The 16248-nt window shown below is 45.3% G+C and overlaps 2 long non-coding RNA genes across 4 annotated transcripts; one reads left to right on the forward strand and one right to left on the reverse strand.

The window, feature by feature from the left end:
* Positions 1-965: 965 nt before the first annotated feature.
* LOC144293319 (uncharacterized) lies at positions 966-2196 on the reverse strand. The gene is made up of 2 exons (XR_013360655.1): positions 1862-2196; positions 966-1212 (listed from the first exon to the last, which is right to left on the reverse strand). It is a non-coding gene; the product is annotated as an uncharacterized LOC144293319 (long non-coding RNA).
* Positions 2197-3203: 1007 nt separating this feature from the next.
* Positions 3204-12910, forward strand: LOC144287864 (uncharacterized). 3 transcript variants are annotated; one of them, XR_013355680.1, is made up of 4 exons: positions 3204-3486; positions 3578-3674; positions 4176-4296; positions 11001-12910. It is a non-coding gene; the product is annotated as an uncharacterized LOC144287864 (long non-coding RNA). The 3 variants fall into 3 exon arrangements; XR_013355672.1 differs by having other exon boundaries at positions 3204-3468; XR_013355669.1 differs by having other exon boundaries at positions 3206-3464.
* Positions 12911-16248: the final 3338 nt, after the last annotated feature.

The raw sequence follows: 16248 nt of genomic DNA on the forward strand, positions 1-16248 counted from the left end.
GTGTTTACAAATTATTTTGTTTTATAATAAAATAATATTTTACTTATTTTTCTCTTAAGAGCCAGATATCTCAAGAGTTTCCAATTATTTGAAGCTCAAGTAATATATAATACAATAAGTCATCTGCACATACATAGTGTTTTTCTTCTTTGGATTCTTTTTAAAATATATATTAGGCTCAAGTCATACCCATGTCAATTATATTTCTAATTAAGATGGATCTGTTGCCTATTGCAGGTTGATTGTATATAATTAAGTTGAAACAAAAGTCCATGATTAGGGGATCCCTGGGTGGCGCAGCGGTTTGGCGCCTGCCTTTGGACCAGGGCGCGATCCTGGAGACCCGGGATCGAGTCCCAAGTCGGGCTCCCGGTGCATGGAGCCTGCTTCTCCCTCTGCCTGTGTCTCTGCCTCTCTCTCTCTCTCTCTCTCTCACTGTGTGCCTATCATAAATAAATAAAAATTAAAAAAAAAAAAAAACACAAAATAGAAGGGGATTAGATTTAGTCTTCTTACAACAAAGGTGGGGGGGTGCTGCCTTAAACTTAGGATGTTGCTTCTTTGCTGAAATGTAAATGGGAGCGAGAACAGCAACAAGGTTGGTTCGAATCCTGGTTTAATCATTCCCCCTGGCTCACTCTGAGAGCAACCTGGATCCATGATTAGGTCCTTCCTTAGGTTCCTCTGAGAGGGGGAAATGTGGAGGCCGAGAAAATTAAGGCCATTCCACTTTAAGTTCAGCGTTAGCACAAGTCCAGCCATCCGAGGCCCCTGGGAATAAGAGCTGAAATTTACATTATTTCAGTTACAGGAAAAAACAAAACAAAACAAAAACAAAAAAACAGCTTACAGATTAAGGTCCTAGAAAGCCCCATATTAGAATGAGAACAGAGCTCAATGCCCTTGAAAGCCCCATATCAGAATGTAAACAGAACTTAAAAAAAAAAAAAAAAGAACTTAAGAAATTCCTCCAGCCCTTCTGGAGGTCCCCTAGACCAGCCCTTAAAACCCAGCTGCAACCCACCTCGGGGTCCAAGTCCCTGCTCCGCTGTGTCGGGTGTACTTGGACCCGAGCTCGAGCTTGTAAATAAACCCTCGTGTGTTTGCATCGGTGTCGGCTCCTTGGTGGTTTCTCGGATTCGCAATCTTGGGCACAACAACACAAAGGAACGAGGATTAAGGAGCAACTTGGGTGAACCTCACATTTATTTCCTGAAAGAAGAGCAATCACTTGCAAAGCCCATAATTGATATTAGAAAAAATATGTTTTTAGATTTTTTTATGCAGTAGGGAAAGTTATTTACAAAACAACAACAACACGGGACGCTGGGTGGCTCAGGGGTTGAGCATCTATCAGCCTTCGGCTCAGGGCCTGATCCTGGGGTCTGGGGATTGGTTCCCGATCCAGCTCCCCTGGGGAGCCTGCTTCTCCCTCTGCCTGTGTCTCTGCCTCCCTCACTGTCTCTCTCGTGAATAAATAAAATCTTTAAAGCAACGATGACGACGACAACAACAGGACCTGCTGATTTAAAAATCAAGATGTTGGGTCCCTCTTGGGAAGGGGCTGTGACAGGGATGGAGCATTCAGGACTCTGCGGCACTAATATTCTTTGTATTGCCCTCAGGGTGGGATCGCTACATAGGCAGGACTTCAGTCCTTAAACTTGTGGAGGCGGAGAAAATTAAGGCCCTTCCACCGCAAGTTCAGCAGTAGCACAAGTACAGCCATCTCAGGCCCCTGTGACTAAGAGCTTAACGCCCTTGAAAGCCCCATATCAGAATGAGAACAGAGCTTAAGAAATTCCTCCACCCCTTCTGGAAATGTCCTAGACCAGCCCATAAAAACCCAGCTGGAACCCACCTCGGGGTCCAAGTCCCTGCTCCGCAGTGTCGGGTGTACTTGGACCCGAGCTCGAGCTTGTAAATAAACTCTCGTGTGTTTGCATCAGTGTCGGCTTCTTGGTGGTTTCTCAGATTCGCAATCTCGGGCACCAAACTGTATATACGTATAAAGCAATTTTCTATACTAATGACTTGTTTCTCATCTTGGTGTCCAAATGAACCTAAAGGTAGGATTCTCAAGAAATAGAATCAAACACGGGGATTATCGAGCTGCACTACACAGCACTTGTACAAAATGCTTGGGTCTCTTATTAAAATCAAAAGGTTAAGTTTAAGTCCTTAAAGACAATATGAGGGACAATTTTCTATACTAATGACGTGTTTCTCATCTTGGTGTCCAAATGAACCTAAAGGTAGGATTCTCAAGAAATAGAATCAAACACGGGGATTATCGAGCTGCACTACACAGCACTTGTACAAAATGCTTGGGTCTCTTATTAAAATCAAAAGGTTAAGTTTAAGTCCTTAAAGACAATATGAGGGACAGCAGGGGGGCTCAGCGGTTGACCGTCTGCCTTGCTAGGGCTGGGGCTGTGATCCCAGACCCCACAGCCGGCTGCTGCATGGACCCTGCTTCTCCCTCCGCCTGTGTCAGCCTCTCTCTGTGTGTCTCTCATGAACAAATAAATATCTGTAAAAAAAAAAAAAAAGAAAGAAAAAAAAAAGACAATATATGAGCAGCCCCAATCAAATAGCCAAAAATAGATCATTGAAAAGAATTAGGAGACGCCTGGGTGGCTCAGCGGTTTAGCGCAGCCTTCGGCCCAGGGCGCGATCCTGGAGTCCCCGGATCGAGTCCCGCGTGGGGCTCCCTGCATGGAGCCTGCTTCTCCCTCCGCCTGTGTCTCTGCCTCTCTCTGTGTCTCATGAATGAATAAATAAAACTTTTTTAAAAGCAAGCAAGCGAGCAAACTAAGGGGCCGTAAGACACGGGACTGCATCAGAGCAGCCCGCGGAGACACGCGGGGCGCAGGGTGAGCGAGGCGGTGCCAGCCCCGAGGGAGACGCTGCTGGGGGCGGGGGGCGGCGCTGGCGGAGGAGGCGGCGCGGGGCGCGGGGCGCTGGGCGCGCGGCGGCCGGGGTTGGGGGCTGCGGCCTGGGGCGCAGGGGACCGTCCCGCCCCCCGCTCGGCCACCCGGCAGCGCCGCCCAGCGGCTGTCCTGCGCCACGGCCGCATCGGGTGGCGGAGCCGGCGAGCGCGAGCCCGGGGCGCGAGGGCCCAACGGCCGGCGGCCAGCCGAGCCCCGGGCGCCCCCCGCCCCGTGCCCCGCCTGCGGGCGTCGGGCCCCAGAGCGCCCCCCGGGCCGAGACTGCCGAGCACGGCGGAGGCGCGCCCGGAGCGGGACCCCCGCGCGACCCTCGGGGCAGCCCCGGGGAGGACAGGGTTTCCCTCCGTCCCGCACACAGGCAGCGCGGAGCCCCCGCCGCGCCCCCCCCCCGCCACGAGCCTCTCCTGTCCCGGCGCCGGGAGGGGCCCCCGCTCTGGCCAGGGACGTCGCCCGAGGTGGAAGCCAGATGCCCCCAGCGGCCTGGACGCTGCTGTCCACGCCTCGTCCCAGCGGGCAGGTTCTCCTCACTGCTGCTGTGTGTGCGTGTGCGTGTGCGTGTGTGTGTGTGTGTGTGTGCATTCGGTAAAACCGCATTTAAGCCTTAGAACTTTGCTCCCCTTATTCAGGTGGTCGTGGCGGAGCAGCCCTGGAACCCAGCCTGGCTGGCAGAGCTCCTGAATGTAGCCACTCGGCTGTGGTGCCTCTTCATCCTGTAGGCCTCAGGTATTACCATTTTTTTAAAATAATTTTTAAAGATTTTATGTATTTATTCATGAGAGATACAGAGAGAGAGGCTGAGACACAGGCAGAGGGCAGCCCAATGCGGGACTCGATTCCAGGATCACGCCCTGGGCTGAAGGCGGAGCTAAACTGCTGAGCCCTCCAGGCTGCCCCTAAATGGTGTCTCTTAAATAGGTAATTAGTAGTACATGGGAAATACACTTTCCTCCCTCTTTCCTTCCCTCCCTCCCCCCCTAGATATATGTGGAGATATAATATATACATATATATACACACACATACATACATCGGCCCAGGGCGCGATGTGTAGTGGGTGTGTACCTCGCTAAATTTTTTACTTCTGGTAGTTTCTTTGCAGATTCCTTTGAGTTTTCTCCATACACATAGTATTTTCTGTAGATCATACATCTCTGAATAAAGTCAGCTTTACTTGTGTTTAATCTGCCTTTCTTTTTTTTTCTTTCTTACCTCCTACATTTGCAGGGACCAACAATTGTCAGCACAGCAATTTGGGGCATTTCTCTTCTAGTCGAGCCTGCAGCTGACTACATAGCTGGCTATCAGGGATCTTCTCCCACAGGCAAGGAGAGGAGATGTATTTCAGGTGGGTGAAGTATCCACCCCGGCTTAAAAGCCAAGAACTGCAACATATCTTTTTTTTTTTTTTATGTAGATCTTATAATAATTCCATAACCGGCTTTTAGGGTCCTGGCTGAAAATTACTACTTAACAATATTCACTTTTCTAGTCCACTCCTGTGGTATATAGAGAAATAGGTACAGATAAAGATGGACACAAAGATACAGACGATATATAGACATAGATATCTGTTATCTGTATGTATATATGGTTTTGGCAATGATTTTTTAGATTTGACACCCAAAGCAAAGGCAACAAAAGTAAAAATAAGTGGGACTACATCAAACCAAAAGGCTTCTGCACAAAAAAAAAAAGAAAAAAGAAAAAAATCAATGAAATGAAAAGCCAACCTGAGTGAGAAAAAATATTTGCAAATCCTATATCTGATAAAAAGTTAATATCTAAAACAGAAATAACTCATATAACACAATAGCAAAAAAACTAAATAACCTGATTTCAAAATGAGCAGAGTAATATTCCATTGTATACCACATCTTCTTCTTTTTTTTTTTTTTTTCCACATCTTCTTTATCCATTCATCTGTCCATGAACATCTGAGCTCTTTCCATAGTTTGGCTATTGCTGCTATAAACTTAAGGGTACAGGTGCCCCTTCAAATCACTATGTTTATATCCTTTGGATAAATACCTAGTAGTGCAACTGCTGGATCGTAGGATAGATTTATTTTTTAACTTTTTGAGCTAACTCCATACTGTTTTCCAGACATATATGGAAATTAAGAAACAAATAGAGGATCATAGATGAAGGGAGGGAAAAATAAGATGGAATCAGAGAAGGAGACAAACCATAAGAGACTCTTAGCTATAAGAAACAAACTAAGGGTTGCTGGAGGGGAGGTGGGTGGAGAGATGGGGTAATTGGGTGATGGTCATTAAGGAGAGCAAGGGACGCCTGGGTGGCTCAGTGGTTTAGCACCTGCTTTCGGCCCAGGGCGTGATCCCAAGTACCGGGATCGAGTCCCACATTGGGCTCCCTGCATGGAGCCTGCTTCTCCCTCTGCCTGTGTCTCTGCCTCTCTCTCTGTCTCATGAGTAAATAAATAAAATCTTTTTAAAAAATAAGAAATTGAGAGGAAAACCCACAGAATGGGAGAAAATGGGTATACTTCATATATCTCATTAGGGACTTGTATCTATATGTATTGTAAGTAACACAACTCAATAATAGAAAGATATAAACAAAAAAATAGAAAAATCGGCAAAGTATCTGAATAGACATTCCTTAGTAAGACATATAAGTGGCCAATTTGCAAATGAAAAGATGTTCAACAGTATTAGTCATCAGGGAAATGCAAATCAAAACCACAATGATATGCCGGTTCATACCAACTAGGATGACTAGAATCAAAAAGTAAGATAACAAATAAGGGTGAGAATATGGAAAAATTGGAAGCCTCAAACACTGTTAAGTAGGAATGTAGAAGGGTGCAGACACTTTGGAAAACAGTGTGTCAGTTCCTCAAAATATTAAACATAGAGTTACCCTATGTCCCAGCAATTCTACTTCAAGGCATATGTACATGAGAAGTGAAAACATATGACCACATGGAAACTGCATATGAATGATTATAGCATTATTCAGCAAGGCCAAAAGGTAAAAATAATCTAAATGTCCGTCAGCTGATAAATGGATAAACAAATTAGTGTATCCACACACTGAATAATGGGACATTATTCAGTCATAAAAAGCAGTGAAACACTGATTTATGCTACAACATGGATAAAACTCTGAAAACATTACACTAAGTGAAAGAAGACAATCACAAAAGACCACATATTATATGATTTCATTTAAATGAAATGTCCAGAATATAGACTGTGTTGACATAAAAATAGATTCGTGGTTGCCTAGGGCTTGAAAAGGTTGGGAGATAGAGTTGTGGCTGAACAGGAGGGGGTTTCTTTTCGAGGTGATTAACTGATTTTGGTGGTGATGGTTGCTGAACTTTGGGATTTCCTAAGTAACAAGAGGGATAGTTATTTTTTGTTATGTTAATAAGGGACCAACTATATCAATAAAGGGTTGGAACATCCGGTCCTTCTACCTACCTTTGGGAAGAGGGACTGGAGAAAATTGAGTTCAATCACCAATAGCCAGTGACTAAATCAGCTGTGCCTATGTAACAAAAACCCAAAAGGACAGGGTTCAGACAACTTGCATGTTTGTGAATCAGAATGCATGCTGATAAGGTGGTGTACCCGAACTCCACAGGGAAAGAGGCTCCCATGTTTGGGACCTTTCCCAACCTTGGCCTGTGTATCTCTTCATCTAGCTATTCATTTATATCCTTTAAACCCTCTACTGTAAGCTAGCGGTTTAGTAGGTAAACTGGTTTCCTGAGTTCTGTAAGCTGCACTAGCAAATTAATTGAACCTGTGGAGAAAGTCATGGGAACCCCTAATATATAGCCAATCAGAAGCACGAGTAACAACCTGAGACTTGTGGTTGGCACCTGAAATGGGGGTGGTCTTGTGGGACTCGGCCCTTAACCTAAGGGATCTGACACTATCTCCAGATAGACCATGTCAGAATTGAGCTAAATTTGTAGGACTCTGCTGAGAATTGGAGAATTGCTTGATACGTAGAAAACCTACATGTTTGGTATCAGAAGTGAAGTGGTGTGGTAGTGTAAGAGTAGGCAAGAGACACAAGAGTGTGAGTCTCCATTACAGTTGCACGTATCTGTGAATATACTGCAAGCCATTGAATTGTACACTTTAATTGGGTAAACTGTATGAGTATCTGAACCATATCTCAATAAAGCTGTAAAAAAACACTCCAAACAACTAGAAATATGAATAAGACAGAGTGAATACAGATATGAAACATATTGAACAAGTAACAGAACTAAAAACACTTTCCAGGAAAAGGACTGCAGGTCCAAATGATTTTACTGGTGAATTCTATCAAACATATAAGAAAGAAATTTTGCCAGTGTTCTGCACACTCTTTCAAAAAAACAGAAGGAAAATTTCCCTAATTTGTTCTATGTGGCCAGCATTACCCTAATACCAGACCTTAACAAAAAAGAACACAATGGATTAATAACTCTCATGACCATTGACATTAAAAATTCTTTCACAATATTTTAGAGATTTATTATTATTATTTTTAAAGATTTTATTTATTCATTTATGAGAGACACAGAGAGAGGCAGAGACATAGGAGAGGGAGAAGCAGGCTCCCCACAGGAAACCTGACACAGACGGAACTCGATCCCAGGACCCTGGGATCACGACCTGAGCCAAAGGCAGATGCTCAACCACTGAGCCACCCAGGTGCCCCTATTATTATTATTTTTTAAAGATTTTATTTATTTATTTGAGAGAGAGAGCATGAGCTGGGGGCGGGGGAGGGGGGGACAGAGGAAGGGGTAGAGAGCAGCAGACTCCCTGCTGATCAGGGGATCAAATTGCAACTTGGGGTACACAGATTTGGGTAGCAATCCAAATAGTGTCCCACTAGGAAGCAAAAATTGATTTTTTTTAAGACAAAAAGGAATGCGTGTACACATTGTTTACAAAGAATTTTGATTGGTGTTGGCAGCAGAAAACTAATCTCGGCGAAACATAACTGGTTGCTACAGCTATCACTAAGCAAAAATAGGTCCATTACTGTAGGAAATTGCAGGCGTTTGTGCAGAATCCTTGGGGGGTATTTGTGGTTTGGTTCAATTCAAGAGTTCAAGGTTCTACCTGGAGAGGACCTGCATTAAAGCCCATCTCCTTAGGGTGCCTGGGTGGCTCAGTTCATGATCTTGGGGTCCTGCAATAAAGCCCCAGGTCTGGCTCCCTGCTCAGCTGGGACCCTGCTTCTCCCTCTCCCTCTGCCCCTCCCCCTTGCTTGTGCATGCTCTCTCTCTCTGTCTCAAATAAATACAATCTTAAAACAAAACAAAAAATCCCATCTTTTGGGCTTCCTGGCTCCATTTAAAAACCCCTTGACATAAGTGACTCCATTTTATTTCACCGTTCATAGATATAGTTGGATTAATATTTCTTATTTTTTTGTTTGTTGCTTTCTTCTATGTTCCTATTTTTTGTCTTCTGCTTTTTCTGTCACAATTGAGTGTTTTATTCCATTTTCTTTCCTTTTTTTAAACATATCAGGCATATTTCACTTTTTCCCTCTTAGTGGTTGCCCTAGAGTTTACAATATACATTTACAACTGACACAAGTCTACCTTTAGGTAATACTATACCACCTCACAGGTGAGTACCTTAAAATAATAAAATAATCCAAATACTCCCTCCCATCCCTTGTATCATTGCTGTCACTCATTTCACCTATATCTAAGCATATATAACCATAGACAGATAACCACACATAATATTATTTTATTTCATTTTAATTTTTTAGAAGATTTTATTTATTTATTCATGAGAGACACAGAGAGAGAGGCAGAGACACAGGCAGGGGGAGGAGCAGGCTCCCTGCAAGGACGATGCAGGACTCCATCCCAGGACCCCGGGATCATGACCCACCCAGGTGTCCCTAGAAGGGCCAGTTCTGATCCAGAGGCCAGCACTGTCAATAACCGGGCTTCCAAAGTCACTTATGTAGCACAAATCTCATAAACAATACTCTTTAGCCTGCCTGTGTACGTGCAGGTCAGGGTGATCAGTTATGCGGGACAAATCACAGAAACCTCCAGCCATACAATATAGTTTTCCAACCTTGGCACTGGTTCCCACAGTGGTTTTTCCACTCATGAGTCTCTGGTAAACCATGATGCCCTATATTCACCTGTCTTTCCAATCCTAGGAGTAGTGTCCTTAACTCTCACAGATCTAAGAAGAGTAGTTGACTTTTCAGTCTGTTCAGCTTCTCTCCTGTGACTTTCCAGCTCCTTCAATGTGGAATTGAAAGTCCCCTCTTCTTTTTGGATGGAGTTTCTGAGGAATTGGTATTCTTAGTTTTATGTCTTTCTTACCTGCTCCCATATCCCTACCAACAACCCCTCCAGTTTTAACCTTGATATATTCGTCTGTCCTCTCCTACTATATTGTAAATTCCTTTCGGGCAAGAGAGGTCTCTCAACTCTGTTATTAGGCTCTAGCAGCACGATGTCTAGTGTAAAATCATCAACGGATAAATAATAAAATAATATGTAAAAGATGAGGGAACTGCTTATATTTTCTTTTTTTCCCAGCTTCAGTTAGTTCTTTTTTTTTTTAATTTTTATTTATTTATGATAGTCACACACAGAGAGAGAGAGGCAGAGACACAGGCAGAAGGAGAAGCAGGCTCCATACACCAGGAGTCTGACGTGGGATTCGATCCCGGGTCTCCAGGATCGCGCCCTGGGCCAAAGGCAGGCGCTAAACCACTGCACCACCCAGGGATCCCTAGTTAGTTCTTATAGTATATGAATTGTCTTAGAAAGCAGAATATTTTCAAGAGTTAAGTAGTGGAGATACAGCGGGACTCTACAGCCTGCCAGAACTGGGTGAAATTATAACTGTTGTGATTTGCTATTTTAGAGATTTAGAGCAATGCCAGATCAGTTATTTTTCCAAACAGGCTATATCTAGTAGTTCTCTTGAAGAAGGAATCTTTTCCGAATTCTTATGGAGCATGAAAACACTGCTATATGAAGCATTCTAAACCTAAAATTTCCAATAATTACAAAGCAGTGGTGAGCTTTTCTCCCCTTTGTTCTTTAAGGCAAGAGAGCCTAGATGCCACATCCATCCTCTCTAGTTGAATTATGGGTGGAGATGGTTGCCTAAATTCAAATTAAAGAGAAAGACACAAACAATGGGTGCCTGGGTGGCTCAATTGGTTAAACACCTGCCTTTGGTCATGATCCTAGGATCCTGAGATCAAGCCCCAGATTGGGAATCTCTGCTCAGCAGGGAGCCTGCTTCTCCCTCTCCCTCTGCCATTCCCCACCCCTGCTTGAGCTGTCTCTTTCTCTTTCTGTTAAATAAATCTTTTTTTTTTAAGACACAAATGACACATTTATTTTTAAAAATTATTAAGTGTGTTTTGCTAATGCACATTAGGGATGATCTGACCTATAGTGAAATCAGAGTGATGGGAGAGGGCCACCCATCTCTCTCGCCTCTGAACTTCACTTCCTCATGATTGTCATCCCTTACATTTAAAAGAGAGGTTTCAGACATCAGCATGTGCAGTTGTAAAGTGTGGCTATACCATAACCATATACATATATTTTTTCTTGTTCTCATTAATTTATCTGCTGTTCATACATCTTTGTTCTTTTATTCAACTGCGGAGGAAAATTTGACTTGTGTGAATGGTAATGTGTGGAGTCAGCCTTAACTTTTTAAAGTTCTGTGGTTCGGCAAATAGGATGTGGTATATCCTAATATATTGTAATATATAATATTATATATTTTTATATAATAATGTATATGTGTTACATGTATATTACATAATATAGTACATTATGATGTATAATTTGTCATATTATATATTATCTAATCTGGGTAAGAAAGAAAAGAGCCTGCTGAGGCAAATGGGTAATGCAAATGCAGTAGGGGACAGCTTTAGGTAGTAGCAGGAGGTCCTGCACACCCAAGAATAGAGGAAAACTGGCCTATAGCTTGAGTCTGCTAGGTTAGCAGTTGCAACCAGGTATGACATGGTTGATACTTACTGATCTCTTTCTTCTTGCCACAGGGGAACTTCTCATGGCCAGTCAGTGTGTTGACTTCGGATTCAGCCTCATCTGAAACTACACCATTTTACACATATACAAACGCCCTGAGGTATTGGGCTTCAGCTTGCTCTAAGAGGACAGAGTGTAGGTTAAGTTTGTTTGACATAACTAGAGGGGTTGAGCCTCTTCCTGTTAATGGCAATTAGTGGTCACCCACCATTTCTAGAAAGCTTTTGCTGAGACATTGTTTCTTTCAGTAGAAGAAAATGAAAGGGCTGGTGATCCAACACTTCTGTCTCCAAAGAAAACTGGGCAGGTGATAATGGTGACCCAAAGTGAGAGCGTTGCTTGCCATGCCCATGCCAGAGCTACATTTGCTCTGAAAGACAGCAACAAAAGTGCTGAAATTTGGACATATCCTTGGTGTGGTGTTCACTATTCCACATCAAAGAGAGTACTGTAAGTAGACTCCAAATGTTCTGAGTGAAGATGTGAATAGAAAATTCCTGAATTCCTATTTTCCTGTGAATTAAGATTTCCTGTGAATAGAGAATCTTCCTAAAAGTGTATGATGTTCTCATGAGACTGCAACAGATGTGCTCTGACTGTGAGTGCTGCTGCTCTGAATGAGAGAACAAAAATATCCAGAAGGGCAGCTATGGTGCTGCCTTTTCCTACAGTATCACCTGTGTTTTGGACCACATCCATCAAGTACCCTGACATAGCATTTCCAATCACAGGTATGATGCTAGCCCTTCAGACAGCAACAGATGTGCTCTGGCCTGGTGGACACTAGGTGTCTGATGGAGGACAGGAACAGATGTATCATGACATACATCTTTTAGTGGTGGAGGCTTCTCCAGTAGTAACAGGTTTCCTGTGACTAGATGGGCCCCAAGTGCTCAGACCAGATACAGGAAAAAAATCCTCCAAACAGAGTTATGGGGTCAGCCCTTCCCATTGTAAAACATGTGCTCCTTCCAGTGGGACCCAGGAGCTCTGACTGCAGATAGGAACATAAAGCCCCCCAGACACAGGTATGATGTTGTCCTCTTGGCTACAATAGATGTACCCTGGTTGGATGGATTCCAGGTGATCTGACCACAGGAAGAACAAAAGTGTCTTATGGCATGTGTTCCTTCTCATTGACGCTCTCTTGACCAGTAGTAGTAGGCATGTGATAGCTGGGTTGGCTCTGGGTGATCTGATTATAGGTAGGAAGGAAAGTGTTTCCATGGACCGATTTGCTCTCAGCAGTACTGGCCTTTCCAATTGCAACAGGGATACAACAGGCGGACAGCACCTCCCAACATGAGCTGTGGTGCTGGTGTCACACTTGGCCTTGCTCCAAAACTGAGTATTCCAGACATGAAGCTAAAGTCTGGGACATCCACAATGACCCCAAAGCTTCCACTACCCATAAGGTAGCAAATCCCATAAACCCAAATGGCTCTGTAGTAGTACCAGCAAAAGTGAGCAGTGATCTTCAGTGCTATGCATGCTGGTGGCAGCTCCAGAGCAGGAAAGAGTGGCCATACCATTGGGGAAAACAACTGAAGTGCCACCAAAAGCTGGCTGGGTGCTGACAGAGATGCCAAATTTGAAACATAGGGGTGTCAAAACACTCAAAAGCTGACTGCTTGGGTTCCAGGACTGCTATAGTATAGGCTAGGTATGTAGGTTCTGCTGGGGCTGCCGGCTTTCCCAAAGGGGAAGAGCTGTTAAAGCTGGCAAAAAGAGGCAGGAAGATAGCAGGCTGGGAATTGAGCATGGTATCCACATCGATTTCATCAGAGTCGAAGGCAGGCTTGGTTGGCGAGTCTGAAGAGTCTTGGAGTGAGGCTACTGCAGAAGCAGTGGTAGATGGACCAGAAAAAAAAAACAAAACCAGGGGCATTGAAGAGAGTGGCTTCCTGCTGCTGTCCACATAGACTCCCAACTTGCAGCTAATGGGTGATTCCTGCCCTAAAGGGAAGGGTGAAAGTGCCAGTGGGGCTGCTAGCCATAAAAGCAGGTGGGCTGGTGGCAACTGGGGCCTTTGCAGGGGTTATTTGTTCCACACTGGGAGAAGCTGGTCCCATGGGATGGAGCTCATGCAGGATCCTGGTGGAAATCTGAAAATGAAAGCCTGGCAAGGCAGAGTGGTGTTGTGTCTACGCCAGTCACACCAAGTCCAAAGCACCCGCTGAGGTCCATCCAATCCGCAGATGGTGCCCGCTGGGATGTTGAGGGTGATTGAGGAGGCAGTGATGGGCTGGCTGGTGAAGACAGGGACACTGGCGAAAGGGACTTGAAGAGGAGTCTGTAAGAAAAAGGGAGGAGAATCTACACACACAGGTGTAGGTGACTTGATTCTATGGAAGGGAGACAGAGGGATGAGGTGTTTAGGAGCTATGGTAAGAGAAGCAGAAGATCCTGCAAACATGACTGAGGGATTGGAATGCAAAGGGCCTCTATTTTTCATCGTTAAGAGGAACCTCAAAAATGGGTCAGAATCTAAAGTGAGCAATGATGGCAGCGGCAGCAAAAGGAGAGTTAGAAATTGTGCATCCCATTTCATGATCAGTATCTGGTGTGGGGGTTAAGTAAAGGGGTAGACAGGATTGGGCCCCCATAGACAAGTCAGTCAAGTCCATGACTGCTGATTTGGCAATTTCTGGAATCTGCGAGGGGAGAGTGGCCAATGGCAAAGTAACTATTCCCTGCAAGAGACAGAGGAAGGAACAGGCAGGCTGAGTGGCACTGCTGTCTAAAGTGGTCTGAGTTTTAGCCTCCAACCTTGTGGTTCCATTGGTGCTCTTTTTCTCCAAGCTGAGGTCTTCAGCAATGACCATACAAGGAAGGTAGGAGGTGGGAGCAGGCTCCCTCTGACCCCACAACAATGACAGTAGCAGCAGCAGTGGCAGCAGTTGTGGCACTGAAAATTACTGTTTAGAGAGCCCACGACTGACAGGTGTGGATGGAGAATTTCTCCTTGACAGGGTATCTGAAAGCTTTTCTCTCTTGAGATTTCTTCTTTGACTTCAATTAGGGTAGAGAGCTGAGTCAGGGGCTTTCACCATGCTCTTCCTTTCTCAACCTCTCTAGCAGCTGGGAAGAGAATATGGCTGGGCCAGAACCCCACTGCACCTGGACCACCCCTGCAGAGGCAATGAAGCCTCCAGCAGGGCTGTATGAGCTGCTGAAGGCATGGCCTTTGGGGAAGGAGCTCATGGGACGTGTGTGTGATATCTTACCTACGCTATCGTCTCCGAATAGAGATTTCCCTTCTGAGGCTCAGAATACTCCCAAAAATGTGACAACTCCACTTGTCACCAGGAGCCTAGATGCTGATGGTACATACCCACTGCTATGGGAACCCCCTTCGGGGTAGTCCTGCCCTTTGCACACTTTTCTTTGACAATCCCCTTCCTTCACACTCCTGGTGACTTCAGCTCAGTCTCCTTTAAGCAAGGATCTGGAGGGTGATTGGCTGGCCCTCGCCTTATAGAGGGGACTACCTGATTAGGTGACAAAGGAAGGAGAGTCATTGTGTGCCCTAGGAAGGATCTTTACCATTCCAGAGTGGACACACACTTTGAGGTACATGCAGAGAGCAGCAGCTTCTTCGGGGAGTCAGTCCCCTCAAGACCTTTAGAGGGTTGCTGAGGCTGCCTCATCGGATACTACCCGTTAGGGGGATGGGACACGGAGAGGCAAAGGCAGTGGATCCGGGCAGAACTGTCTAGGAAAGGGGCCAAGGGGAGGGGTAGCAGAGGCAGCAGGGCAATCTCTGCCAGAAGAGGGACACATGTGTGCTGAGGGCCAGGGACAGCACAAGCGAGAAGCTTGCTGAGGAAGTTGCCCATGAAGAAGAGTTCATGCTATTGGGTCTTGGAAGAGTCGTGTGACATTTGGAGAGCTCTCCTAGCTACCTGCTCCTCCGTGGCAAACCGTGCACTCTCCAGCCTGATGCTGTGGCATGGCACTGGAACACGGGACACCCAGCTGAGCCTACATCAGCAAAGGGCATGAGGAAAAAGTGCCAAATGGCAAGGCCCAGGGGCCAAATCCCAGCAGGACTTTCTAGCACTTCTGTTCCTGCTGCTGGTTGCAGGTGTTTGACACCAGCTGGGCCTGGCAGTTTAGTGAGACCGTTAAAGACGATAAATTCCAAGACCCTGAATGGCTGTCACCTCAGCGCCTAAATGGAGGGCAGAAACAGAGGCAACCTGTGGTTGGGGGTCACTAGCCCTCCCCCCAGTGATCACTAGAGGGCAGAGCCTGCTCAATGCCTTGGGCATGGCTTATGGGAGGTTGGGGTAAAAAAACTAAAGGTGGGGAGACTGGGGGTTGGCTGTGTCTCACTCACATGGTGTATCAGACAGTAGGGGATGGCTGCAGCAGGGTATGTGCTAAGGTGGGAGGGCAGTAAATTTACCCCAGTCTCTTCCTTTCAGGTAATGAGCACAGGAGCCACCAGTTAATTCTCACAACCTATCCCCTACCCCTTCTGTTGCCAGTAGGTCATGACTCAGAACACCACCTCCTCCAGAGGCCACTCTAGCTCCTCCCTAGTTCCTGGAGCCAGGGGCACCTTTTCTGTGGTCACTCTGGAAAGGCAAGTGTCATGAGCATCACCAGCTGGACTACTAGGTTTCCGAATGCCAGTGGAGACATGGATACTACACCACAGCACATCCTTTTCTGACAGACAGGTTCTCTTCGCTTGTTTTCACAAATTTGGTGAAAGCCTTAGAACTTTCAAGTCACACAGGTGTAATGCAGCAAGAATTTTAACCCAGGCTGTCTGATTCCAGGGCTCACGCATTTAGCCACCAGACTGTGGTATGCACCTGTATTACCATTTTTTGATACTTAGTACAGTTACATACCCTTAATGAGTAGTCACTGCCTTTGAGATCTTTTTTGGCTCAACTCGTAAGTCTACCATTGGCCACATGAGGCTTCAGTCTCAGAAAATGTACTGCAGGGATTGTGAGTTGGTAACTCATCCGTATCAAACATTTCTCAGTATGAGCCTTGCAGCAAATCATGCAGCTATGAGAGGTCTTTCAGGTTCATGAACAGGCGCATACCAGTTGTGCACTGGATCTATCCTGGCTTATAAGCCTTTTGCCCCAAGGGCACCAATATCTCTTGTAATAATTCCACAGACCAGCTTTCAAGGTCACGGCCAAGAGGAACAACTCACCAATATTAACTTTGCTAGTTCATTAGTTGGTACTTTTCCTTTAAGTCTTTAAAATTTTTTTCTCATTATTTTGT

The sequence above is a fragment of the Canis aureus genome, chromosome 1 (assembly GCF_053574225.1).
Source record: "Canis aureus isolate CA01 chromosome 1, VMU_Caureus_v.1.0, whole genome shotgun sequence".
NCBI classification, from domain to species: domain Eukaryota; kingdom Metazoa; phylum Chordata; class Mammalia; order Carnivora; family Canidae; genus Canis; species Canis aureus.